At 45.0% G+C, this 13,406-nt stretch overlaps 1 protein-coding gene across 1 annotated transcript in view; it reads right to left on the bottom strand.

Annotated features, from left to right (window-relative positions):
- The window catches only part of GATA4 (GATA binding protein 4), an 85,121-nt gene extending 72,092 nt beyond the window's left edge, over window positions 1-13,029 (bottom strand). Inside the window, exon 1 of the mRNA XM_072719647.1 lies at window positions 12,895-13,029. The gene's annotated coding sequence lies outside the window, so the exon portion shown is untranslated. The remainder of the gene's footprint in view (window positions 1-12,894) is intronic.
- Between the last annotated feature and the right edge of the window lie 377 nt (window positions 13,030-13,406).

Here is a 13,406-nt window from a genome sequence, read left to right as displayed (position 1 = left end):
ATTCCAGCCTTCACAATAAAGAAAATAAGACGGCAATGTTGGAGGGCACATGATGGGTAGGGTTCTGGACTTTATCGTTGTTTTGACTCCCACCATTTCATAGGGTGATCCTATGTTCCAGTTTATGCCCACCATCCTGGGTAATTGTCAGTAGCACATATAAATCAGTTTCACATAAATTAAATGATCCCTCTTTGTCACTTGAACTCTCTAAGCCTCAGTTCCCCATCTACAAAGTAAAGGGTTTTGAGTAAATATCTTTCATTTTCTTTTCTCTGGAAAATGCTTCAATTTTATGAATGTGGGGCTCTAAGAGATGTCTCATAGCTTCTTTTGTCTAGGCAGCTGAGAGCAAAGTCACTTATGGATTGGTGATTGCTGTTATTGACATTGAACTTTGGGCTTCAGGTTCACCAATGACAAACTGGGATTGATTAAAAATAATAAAATAAGCCAGCACTTCGGAATAACCAGAGCTCACCTCCCAAATAAGCAAATCATGTTATTTTTTTTCATTTTTGGGATATGTTACTGCTCTTGGCACTCTTTGAGTCCCTCCTTCATCTCTCTACTAGTTTATATTTAATATCTAGCTAAATGGGAGAGGATTTTTTGATTTGGTTCTTAATTGGGTAATCAATTCACTGTCTCCTGTTTGTTTTATGAATTTTCCCTTGCTCATGACGTTTCCCAACTCCATTCTCATGATAAAGAAATGGTGTTGGGGACAAGGTTGTGGCAAGGCCACCTCCTTACTGTGCTCCTTGTTATGGCTACCCCAGCAGTCAGGCAGTCTCCCCTTTCCTCCTATTCTCACATAAACATCTCCCTTATGCCGGCCTGACTCTTCGAAATTCAAGTGCATGTGTGTATATGTGTGTGTGTATGCTTTATTTTGTCGCTTCGTTAAGCTTAAAAAAGTCATTGATGGCTGTAATAATATTTAATAATGCTCCAGATCTCCCACAATGCTCTGCACAGAGTAGGTGCTCACATATACTTCAAAAAATTAATTAATGCTTGAAGAAATCTGGAGACTGAATTCTCTGTATAAGAAATTGTCTATTTGTAAAATGCAAAAATCTGCCTCAATTTCTCTCTTTTTTCACATTTCAGGAAACCTCGGGCACAGCCACATTGTAAACGTATGGCTTTGTAAACCACTTTATTTTTTACTGTTTTAATCTCACATGTGTGGAGGCTCTTAAAGAGCTATTTACTTCACTTTATACCTTGCACCTTGGAGAGGCTGGATGATAAATGAGAGATGAATAATTCCTTATTGCTACTTATCTGCTAAATCTATAAACTAGTGTCAGCATTTACTCAGTTGGGTTTAAAGCTATGTCTGGTATACTTATTAACCTGCTTAAAATAAGCCATAAAAATGGGCTTGGTAGGCAGTTTTTTAAACTAATTTTTAAAAATCACATTGGTCATTTTCCACTAACTCATGGGGTAACCTTTGGCAAATCACTTAACCTCCTTGTGCTTCACCTGCAGAATGAAGGGGGTGGGTTCCTAGATCAGCTGTAAGAGACTTGCAGCTCTGTTATTCCTAGATTCCATGATTTTCAAATGAGGAAATTAAGGGATCCTGATAACACCTATTAGAACAATTACAGATCAGTTCATATTCATGTCTCAAGAATCCTTGGTATATCCCTGGTGGGTGCGGGAGGCAGCACTTGGTAGTTAGAGCAGAGCATTTTCAGTTGTATTCTGTTACTTATTAGTACTGTGACCTTTGGCAATGCAGCACTTCTGAGTCTCAGTGTCCTCATCTATAAAATGGGCACAATACAGTGATACACTGATTACTCCAGAGAGCAATCAAATGTGAAGATCAAGTGTGACATATATGTAAAAGTACTTTGATGAATATTATTCATTGTCCCCAATTTACATATGAGAGCAATTTACAATTCGAGGTACTGTTTGGTTAATCAGTTTGTAGCAGGGCCAAGGGAAGGATTATTTGACTTGTCTTATTCTACTTTTTTTTTTTTTTGTCTTATTCTACTTTGATGACATGTTGAAATCATTTAAAAATTATATAAAGATTACATAATCTTTATAAAGCGAATATATAACGGTTGAGTCTTCAAGAAAAACCTGTGTCTGATGAGACATTTCTGAGAACGCTAAATGGCATAGTGTTAAGAAAATCAGTCAATATCTTCCTGGCCTACAGACCTAGGAACTCCCAGTTTCTCCCAGTAGAAAATAAAGCATTTTCCAAAGGCTTCGAAAATATGTACCCTTCCCAGCTCTGGTTTTCCTCATACCCATTGCTTTGGGATGCACCCTGGCCTGGCAAGAGTACATGTGGTCTGCCCAAGGCTTTGGGTTTGATTCCCTTCAGGGACCTGTGAGAGAAGCCAGTTGTTGCTGAGGATTTTTGTTGTAGAGAATTCAGTCAGCAAAGGTGTCTGGAACATGTCCCTGTGAGAATTATTCTTCAGGACAGTACTACATTGTCTGTACTGTGCAGGGGGCTAGCAAATGTGACATGAAGATAAACGTGATGCTTAACTGGGTCCTGCTTGCCTTGTAGAGGAGAAAGGCAGAGATGAACAGTCTACAAAACTGTAATCCTATAAAAATTAAAGTTCTGTGGTTCTACCAAAATTCTATTCAGATTCCCTTGTGGCCTGCCAAACAAACAAAGGCTGACCTCAATGTTAAAAAAATTCTAAAAAGTGGGGTGCCTGGGTGGCTCAGTGGTTGAGCATCTGCCTTTGGCACAGGGCCTGATCCTGGGGTCCTGGGATCCAGTCCTATATTGGGCTCCCTACAGGGAGCCTGCTTCTCCTTCTGCCTATGTCTCTGGCTCTCTCTCTGCCTCTCCTGAATAAATAAATAAAATCTTTTGAAAAATAAATAAATAAATAAAAAAGTATAGAGCATAAAGAAGGAGAATAGGAGAGGTATTTTAAGTCTATATTTCTACTATACTTAGACTACATTTTTTGTTAAATGTTTACTTGCTAATTAACAACAATGAAACTGATCTTTAGTTTGATGTTACTTTTATCTTCTGTTGACCAAATGTGCCACATTTTAATTAAAAATCTCAGTACAAGGTCTTTTGAAGTTTCACTAAGTTTTAGTATATACTTTTTAAAAGATTTTATTTTTAAGTAATCTCTACACCCAATATGAGGCTTGAACTTACAACCCCGAGATCTAGAGTTGCACGTTACACTCAGTGAGCCAGCCAGATGCCCCTAAGTTTCCCTAAGTTTATGGTGGGATTTTGTTCCTTTTTGTTAATATTCTCACCCCCCCATACACACACACAAGCTCATTTCACACTCTGCTTATAAAGGGGGAGGAAAGCAGCCTTCATCTTTATAAAGTGCTACTCCTTTTAATAAATTAAAACTATTTCAGTTCAATAATGGGAGCTGACAGTCATTGAAACATGTCCTGTAATTCATATGGTCTTCAGTCCCGTTCTTAGGGGTTAACTTTCTTGCTTTCACAAAGGTTTTCTTTTTGAACACCCTCTCCAGCTTTGGGGCACCACTAAAGGTCTGTCTTCCCTCCCCTGTCCAAGCTCTCCTCCCCTTCTCCGGGGTCTGAATAATCAGCTTTTATTTGCAGCTGGACCAGCACCTGGCCTTACATTCCAGCACATCTTCTGCCAGCAAAGGGAGTTTTGAGAAGAGGAAAGTTACAAGAAGTTAGACTATTGTTTTCAATTTCAGAAACACTCAAGGTTACAAGTGAAATTCTGAGACAATCTGGATGGCTGTGAAAACATTTTCTAAAGGGGGAGGGGAGACCTCTTTGTGGAAAAAATCACTCCTACCAATGGTAAATGTCTTCATCCAGGAATCAAGAGTCTGAGACTATACTTGGAGTTTGAGTCCATTGAGTTTTAGAAGTCTAAAGCAGAATTCTCTAAAATGGATATGCTTTTGTCATAAGCACAATAGTCAGAAAATCAAAATCATAGGAAGAGGCATATCTTGGATTTGATCAATCCTCCCCATGCCTCTCAAAACATCTCTTTTTCTAATGTCAAGGAAACAGGAACTCATTGTAATTCATTTGGAAAATACAGGAAAGCATATCAAGAAAGAGAAAATCTATCCTTCACTGCATCAGCCAGAAAGAACCACTGAGAACATTTGTTTTCTCCTTCCTCCCACCTCTCTCCACCACTTTCACACCGCATAGAGTGTTTTTGCAGTCTATTTTTAATTTTTTTAAATACGACAATTTCCATGTCATTAAATATTTTTAAAGATTTTATTTATTTACTTATTTATTTGAAAAAGAAAGCACGAGGGTGCGGGGGAGGGAGACGAACAAGCAGAGCATGGAGCAAGCTCTGCACAGGGCTCAATCTCACAACCCTGAGATCATGACCTGAGCTGAAGCCAAGAGTCTGGGGCTGGCTCTACTGACTGAGTAACCCAGGCATTCCTCTGTCATTAAATATTTTAAGGAAACAGTGTGATGGCTACATTATAGGTTTTGCATTGTTTATGTAAATAAACTCTTACTGTTCATAGTTTGTGTTGTTTTCTACTTTTTGCTATAATAAATAGAAGTTTGATGTGCCCTTGTCAAATTGACATACATTTTGGTAAGTAGGGCACCTCATAGACCTCTGATTCTTTCCTTGGGGTAAATTTCTTTTTTGGGGCGGGGTGTAAATTTCTATTACTGGAAAAGTGGGCCCAAGAATGTGAACACTTGTAGGGTTTTAGATCTGTATTGCAAGATTGCGTTCTAGAAATGTTGCATCCAAAATTTCCACCACCAGCAGCACTCAATTTTGGGTCAGATAACTTAAAAATACATCTATCAATTTTTCAGGTAAATTTCCACATTTTATCAGACAAATTTAATTTCTGAAAGGCTTTGAAGCCAGAGGTAAGAAACAAACAAACAAAGCCAAATGAAATCAAGGAGGGACATTGATGCCCAACTGAATGAATCACCGCTGTAGAGATTATTTCAGGGACTGAGGAGAGGTCCTGTTTGTCTTGTAAAGTTTTTTTTTTTAATTTTAAAAAATATTTTATTTATTTATTCATAAGAGACACACAGAGAGAGAGGAGAGACACAGGCAGAGGGAGGAAAAGCAGGCTCCATGCAAAGAGCCCGATGTGAGATCCCAGGATCACGTCCTGAGCTGAGTGAGCGGAAGGCAGATGCTCAATTGCTGAGCCACCCAGGCGTCCCTGTCTTGTAAAGTTTATGGGAATTTCAAAATATAAGAAACTGAAGCACAGAAATGTTAAGAAATTTGCCCAAGATAACACAGCCAGTAAGTAGTGCAGATGAGATTCAACATATTATTGTAACACTGGAGTCCAGACTCTTACCACTGACCCAGGGACAATTTGCACTTAGTATCTCATCAATCTAAAGTTTCCAGAACATTCTTTGTCATGAGCTTATTGTCCAGAAGTTGCCTTTTGTAGCCTTTACCTTTTTAACCAGCAAATGAGAATAATCTCAGATTATGTACGAAGGGAAAATTTATCTTGGAAAAAGGTGGCACTCAACTATTGAGAAGCACATTCATACATCTTATTTCTAGGATATGCCAGAAATAGAAGAGAAATAATTTGCTTGCGGTCCCCCAGTTTGCAGCTGGTTGCATCAGGACTAGAATCCAGGCTCTGGTGATTCTTTGGCTATTGCCTATAGTGTTTTCTCTGCTAGCAAATATCCTCTGTGGGCAAGTGAAGATTTGCCTAAGGCCCATAGAGCCTTAAAGTTTCATGGGGTTAGTGTCTAGCAACTGGAATTTCCCTCTCCAGGAGAAGTCTGAAGGGGAAGTGGCACAGCTGGGTTAGTGGGATGTGGGTTGCAGCAGCATGAGGGGCTTAGCACCCTGAGTTTAGGTGTGGGCAGGCAGAGATGATCCTCTCTCTGGGAAAGACCTGCCAGTCCAGTGAGTCACTTTCAAGCGGAAATCTCAGGCAGGAGTGATTATTACTAAGGGTAGAGACTGTTGCTGGCCTTCTGGGGAGGGGATTCCTGCATTGAATGGAAGGCTGAACCAGATAACCTCTGGGGCCCTTCTAGCTCCCGACCTCTCTGATTTGTATGTGTTGGAGTAAAGAAGTGAGCAGTCACGGGACTGGAATAGTTGATTTAGGGTCCCACCCCAGTCGCCAGTGGAGTTCTCATCTTGGGCAAATAATTTAACCTGTCAGTACAAGGCACAATGCCTGGCCCAGAGTAAAGCTTTGTAAATGTTTGCTGAATGAATGAACGAAAGAATGGAGGATGGATTTAAATCTCCCAAGTCCGGAGGAATATTGGTGAATATAGGATTCTTACAGTGCCTTTTGATTATTGTGGAGTTTGAATGAGACTATGTAAACTATATATTGAACTTCTTAAACTATATATTGACTTTCTTTAAAGGAAATTTGATCTGCCAAACCCAAAGGGATTCTAATTCATCCTTATACTGACAAAGGATAGAAATATAACATACCAGCCTCAGGAAGCCTACTTCGCAGTGGTCAGTTTTGAGCCCACACCAAACTCTCTATTTCATTAATCCCTCCTGTCGCCAAATGGGGCAGCTCAAAGCCTCCCAGAACAGGGTGGGGCAGCCAGATCGCATCCCTCCCTCCACCCCCGCCCCGGATAAATGCCGAGGTCTAATGGATTGTTCAAGCTGCTGTCCAGATTAGATAGCAAGCCCCTTCGTTATCGCGGCTGGAGCAAACTCGGGCGGCCACTAGGATGAGAGCTTTCTAAAGGCAGCCCCGAGAAGCCTGGGGAATCCAGAGGGCAAGAGAGAGCAGAGAGCTGCTGACAAATCCTGGGGCCCCAAGGCTGTTTCCACAGAGCGCCTCTTCCCAGAACTTGCCCGGACCCTAATCCTGCCCCTACTCCCATAGCATTTAAGGAAGCAGGTATCCGATGCGATTGGTTGTTACTAAGACAGTAACTTGTAGATTCTGCTTGTTAACCTCAGAGAAGGTGGGAACACTTGAATGACACCCCCCTCCTTGATACCAGAGAGATGCTTTTGCACAGTGATGACTGCATCAGAAGGGCTGTACCTTTCCTCATTTTTTTGTTGTTCGTGAGTCACTGCAGGGGAAGCAGAGCTGACTTTCTGATTCCCCCTTCCTAATTCTCCATGGTCAAGTTTTTACCGGTTAATGACCCTGTTTTTTTAAGGAAAAGTTTCTTTAGAGTTTTAAGTTTCTTAAATAAACCTTAAGGTTTTTTTTTTCTTATGAGCTATTTTTGTCTTCAGTCATTATCCAAAAAGCAAAAAATATCTACTATTTATCAACACTTATAAAAATAAAATTTCATATACGCTCTCACAACAAATCCTACATAAAACAATGATAAATGCTCAAAATCATTATTTATCTACAAGGATATACTAATTGCTCTATCATTATTATGATAGAACTACTGTGATATAACAGAAAGCAAATAAAATCTTAGCTGGTGAACAAGGAAAAGTTATCTATTTATGCCATATCAATTTCCTGTTAAATCTTACAGTTAGTGAAAAGCCATAATAAATGGTGTGGCAGGACAAATCATCTGGCTCAGTATGAAATGTTTCTACAACATTAAAAAAAAAAAACCTCTGCATCATTTTTTTTTTTTTTTTTTTTTTTTTTAGTGAATCAATCTTGGTAGACATCCACCTACGAAAATGATTGTATAGTGTGGTATTTTAGAGGTGGAAATTTAAGACCTTTCTTAAGGACAAACAACACAGCTACTGTGTAGTTTAATATCCAGAAATTAAGATAAGTCGCCAACAGGACGGCTTCTGATTCACCCAATAAGACATCATTATCCAGTGAGTTCTGCATGCAAGGATCACACTCAAATTAATTTAAAAACGAATTTACCATGAGGAGTAAGGATCCTCGGTTGGGATGAGAAAAGAGCAAGCGAGAGTCGGGGGATTTTGGATTTTAAAGGTGGCACGAATATATGGGAGCACCCCGGAGTCACTAAAATCAGCCAGGTCTGCAGCCGCCAAGGACCGGCAAAAGAGAAAGGTACTCAGGTAAAAAAAAAAAGAAAGAAAGAAAGAAAGAAAGAAAGAAAGAAAGAAAGAAAGAAAAAAAAAAGAAGAAAAAGAAAAGAAAAGAAAAAAGAAAAAAAGGAAAAGAACAAATTTTATAGATAAAGAACAAAGTAGTAAGGGGAAAGGATTTTGATTAAGCAAGAAAAGGAAACTCAGGCATTGAATTGGAGGGAGGAGAACGAGAACCAGAGAGGGAGGTGGGGGTGGGTGGGGATGAACGAAAGAAAGGAGAAAACAAGGAAAGTTAAGACAATACTAAACGAATAAAGAAAATCCCTAAGACCTGTGGGTAGGGTGGTTGAGGGAGAACAACACATCACCGTATCTAAAGAAAAAGCAGCAGCCATTCCAAACTCCGCCCTGTCAAACACCGACCCCGGGAACGCCGCACCGGCGCCTGGACACGCGACCCCCGCGCGGGCTTCGGCCCTGGGGGCTGCGGCCACCGCCCCCCGCCCCCCCGGGGCTTAGCCAAACGTGCTTTTGGAAGGCTCTGCGGGCAGTCTTGTCTAAGACCAATTGGACGGGTGTTGGGGAACGGTCGAGTGCGCGGCCCAGAAATGATAAAAAGACAGTGCTCTCCCCCCAGCACTTGAGCTTGCCCAGGCCTGGGAATCCAGTGGCTTCTGCACAAGTCCCAGGTCCCGAAGCTTCAAGAAATCTCTACTTCCGGCCCCTGCGCCAGCCGGGGACCGTGCAGAAAATGTTAAAGCTCTTCAAATCGGGCCGAAGGAGACTTCTCCAATTCCGTGTTGGTAACCCACTAAGCCCACGAGCTAGGGGTGCCATCCGCGCCCCTTAGAAGGCCCCCAGACCCGGCCCAAGAAAGGACTGAAGCAGTGCCTTGCGGACTGGAGTTGGGTCCGCGGAGACCCTCGCTCGACTAGGTAGCGGGGAGATGTCTGTGCACAGGGATGCTGACACGCACAGCAGCCTAACTCGGGGTAGGGCGCGCGCGCGCGCAAGGGATACCCGTTTTGTTGAAACTCCTACTGTGGTTCTTGGCCTGTTCTGGGACCTTACTGGGAGCCACTGGGTAGGCAGCAGAGGGACGCGGCTTCCTTACGCCCTTCGCAGCCCAGCCCAGACGGGGCACCGCACTGGGGCGAGCGGGGCCAGGGTCGCGCCAGCCCCCGCACTGGGAAAGGCGCGCGCAGGCTGTGGGTGGAAGCCCTGCCCACCTTCTCCTCCGCCCCGGGTCCACCTGGGTGTTGAGAATGCCCCGGCTCGGAGCTCCCCAAAAAGGGTCTCCCGCGGAGAGAGCGATCTGGGACCCGTTTTGAGCAGCATCAGGCCCAGGCCCGAGGTCACACGGCTGATCCCGACCTGGACTCTGGGGTCTGCGGCCTGGGCTCTGTCGCCCACTAGCCCTGCTCGGGCACACTGGGTCCCGCCGGGATCCCGGGCTTGGAGACGCGACCCTGGAGACCGCTGGAGCGACAGGCACCCGAGGTCGACCTGCCCTCTGCGGCGCCATAGTGGTTGGAAGCAATCAGACCAACCCAACCAGCCTCGCCGGGCAGAGACCCGACAAGAGGAAGTTCCGCTGCAAAGTGGCATTGCAGGCAAACGGTCTAGTTCGCTTGCAAAGACCCGCGGGTTCTAGAACGTGGTGGCGCGCGCCGGGGTTTGCTCCAAGCCTCGGGCGGCTGCAGCAGCCCTGCTGGCCGCCACCGCCTCCTTCCCCACCTGCTCGGGCTCTGCCCACGGCCGCGCCGCAGGGACCACACGCCGGCACCTTAAACGCACCCGAGGCGGGAGCAGCCTTCTTTTGGGGCGCCCACGGCAGTTTTCCGCGAGGGCGGCGTACTTCTCAGGGGGGTTTTTTCCTTTGGGGAGATCGCCTCCAATGCGGATTGGCAAATGGTCTGAGCCCCCTTTGCGGGACACCCAGGCAGAGTAACTTCTCCCAATCTTTCTTCTCGTCTTGCGGGGTGTGGGAGAAACACCACCTCCCACACGGAGATGAATTCGCAAACTTCTAAAGCGCCATTCAGAAGGGATTGCAATTGATCACTAATTAATACCTTTTTTTTTTTTTACTTTAGGAGCAATTATCTGCCTCTTTGGGGGGGGGTCCCTGAAGCTTTACTGGGTGTTCCCCTTATTTGGGAGTGTCCATTGCCACCACCCCCCTCCCAGCCCCCATTCTGTCCCTTAAAAAAAGTTACTTTTCATTTCCTTCTCCAAACTCTCGACGCGGTTAGGACTGCTCGCCCCAGACCGGGCCCATGAAGGCCAGGGACACTCTCAAGGTCGTGGGTATCCGCGCTGGGCCGCGCGCGGGGACCCCACCCAGTCCGCGGGTGCCCACATTCGGAGCTCAGCAGTCCTCGGTTCTTTTTCATTTCGCCGACAGCCCTAAGCCTGGTCTCTTCCCTTCCCTCCCGTGTCCTTTCCTACCCTCCGCCGGAGCCTGACGCCTCCGGGTTTATTGACCTTAGATCGGCTTCGGGGCTTTATCAGGCCCGGCGGAGTGTCCCGCGGCGCCCCCCCCCCCCCCCAGTGGCGCGGTGGGAGCCCTTCTTAAGCTTTTCTAGAAACGTCTTTCCTGCCCCGTCTCCACTCGGCTCCGAGAACCTACAGAAAAATCGTCTGAATTCTGGGGATCCTGGGGAGAACCGAAGCAGAGCCTTGGGGGCCACGGATATTTTCTGTGTCGCCCCTTTATAGATAACGCCGGTGAAAGTGCGTGCCTCCCTCCCTCCCAATTATTCGGATAATTGTCTCGAATCTCCACTTGGTGCTGTGTTTAGACAGTTGGAGATGGATCGTTTGAATTTCTTCAGTATCTGTCCTATCCCAGCCCTCAACGCCCTCTTCTCTACTGTCCCCAGCCCTAAAACATCTCTGGACTTACACATACAAACTATAATTTTACATCCTATAAATCACTTGGCAAATATAACTAGGCATTAGAAGGTCGTTTGAAATGGATATTTTATTGAGCTTGAGAAATAGAACAGGGATAAAGAGCAACTTCATACCATTTCCTCAATACCAGCCCCACAAAGCTGTCTTAAAATCTCCCCCCATCCCCCGCCCCCCCCAACTGAACTTGGCCAATGCAAAAATCACCTTCACAGACAAACTCTTTAGAAGACAGAGGAAATGTCTATGTCACTAAAAATGAACTCCAATCTAAAAACTTCTGTAAAAAAGTTCATGAACTGGGACTTTCAAATATCCTTTTACTCTAAGCAGATTTATCCAAATAAGACTAACAGAAACAAAACACTTATCACTATAATGGGAAAAAAAAAGCCAAACCAATTTTGTGATAATAGGTCATAGGATTCTAGCAGCCTTTTGCAGTAAGGTTTTCCCTCATTTCAGATCGGCACTTCCTTAATCTTGCCCAGCTAAAGACCTTTCAATTCCCTTTATTTTTGACGAATACGCAGAAGAGTGAGAATGTCCACTCAAAGGGGGAAAATGGGAAGGAACAGGAGAAACATGAGCTGGGCAGGGGAATGATAAGTAAAGCAGGTGAATGTAAGTTTTGAGACAGCTTTTGAATTTGTCTCACTGGAAGCTGGCAAGGCTTTGGGAGAGGGAAACACAGAAGGAATAATTTTCCATTCCCTGTTAATATTTGTAGTAAGTGCACAGACATCAAGAGACTCTGCACTAAATCGGACCCCATTCCCAAAGAGCACTTGATTTGTCCTCAAGAGGCTACAGAGTTAAAATATGCCCTTGTCTGTTTTTAACCTTTGGGCAAAGGGAGGAAGCTCAGACAACTGGTTGGTTTTGAACTCTCCCAGAGCAATAGCTGTTAAATAATGCTTCATTGTCTTCTCATTCTCCACCTCTGTCTTTTCAAAGCTACTCCTCTGTCTTTACTTTTCTTTCAGACTCACCCCCTTTCTCAGCTACAACTAAAATTCAAAGCTCATTTGTCCCAACTCTAGATTTAGAGAAAGCAGAGGTAATTTTGACTTGGATGCAAAAGCATATGCAACCAAGCTCTTCAAAGCACGACAAAGCGTGCTTTGCACAGTCATTACGGTACATTTGCAAAACCCACCTCTACTCCTCCTTCCCATCACATGCCTGGCTCCAGAATAAATGAAAAATTAAACCCTACACCTAACCTGGCTAACCCTTGACCTGTAAATAGGCAAAGAAAAATATCAGATCCTGAAGGCCGAGAGGCCTATTCGCTAACAAACCAATGAAGACAACAGGAAACGCTGGTGAGACTTTCTGCCCTGAAAGCATACTAAGCACGTCTGACATAGATCAGGAAGGGTTTTCCTAAGCTTTCTCAAGGGGTTCTCAAGACTGAGCATCAGTGGCCTCCTGGGGTGAGGTGGTGGTGGGGGGGAAGCCGAGAGATCTGGGTGTGTTGGAAGGAGCAAAGGCAGGAGGGTCCGGGACACCTGGTCAAATCCCTTTGAGTTTTTGTGTGGTATGTATTTATTTACTTTTTCTTAGGAGACTGGCCATCCCCATCGATTTCTGATTGTTGGAGTGGGAGGCTGAACCCGGAAATAGAGAAACTAAAACACTACCAAGTTGTGAGAAAGAAAAAGAAACAGAGGGAAAAAGTGGGAAAGGAAGCCTTGCCCTGTGGTTTGGCCTGGTAAGAATCTCCTTTCTTCCTGTCCTCAAAGGTCTGAGAGCCTCCTGCTCATCCTCAGTCACTCACTGGTAGGTCCTTGCCCCTACCTCCCCTCTCCCCACAGGCTCCCGACTCAGCGCTCCAACCTTACTTAACCGACCTTCTATTCCTCTGCGGGGCTGTGGGCCCCCCTGGGCTCCTCCTGGGCTCCTCCCGGCACCCTGCATCACCCCTCTGCCCAGACAGGGGTCCCCAGGAAGGCCAGGAAAGGACTCACCCCTGGTGGGATCGGTGCCCCTGTAGCTCCCCGTGGGCCCAGTGCGAGGCAGACTCTCAGGGACCGTCTCAGTTCCTCAGTCTCAGTCTCAGGGATTCCAGGCTGTTCTCAGCGGGGTGGGAGGGAGGCGTTGTGAGCTGCGTCTCCCAGCTCCCTCGGAGCTCCCAGCTTTCCCCTCGGAATTAGATAACAGGAAAAATAGATAAGAGAAGTGGTTCATTAATTCAGCAAGCATTTTTTTGGGGGGCGGTATGTGTACAAGTGGAAGGAAATCCTGTTAGGGAATGAAGCCCTGGTTGGACATTTTTTTAAAAAGTCAATGTTCAGAAGGTTCCAGAGATGCTTCTGGAAGGTCACTCAGAAGGACCGAGATGGGCAGGAAACAAACCTAAGGAATCACTATTTGTGGGGAAAAGTGCTGACTTCACAGCAGGGCGGCCCTGCACCCCAAGTCTCTCTGAGGCTAGTCCTGCCTTTCTGAGGAGTGGGCTGGCTGCTTCACAGTTGCCTGC

The sequence above is a fragment of the Vulpes vulpes genome, chromosome 9, assembly GCF_048418805.1.
Source record: "Vulpes vulpes isolate BD-2025 chromosome 9, VulVul3, whole genome shotgun sequence".
Taxonomy (NCBI): Eukaryota; Metazoa; Chordata; class Mammalia; order Carnivora; family Canidae; genus Vulpes; species Vulpes vulpes.
Note: the sequence above shows the minus strand (reverse complement) of the source record. Positions and strands in the feature narration are given on the sequence as shown.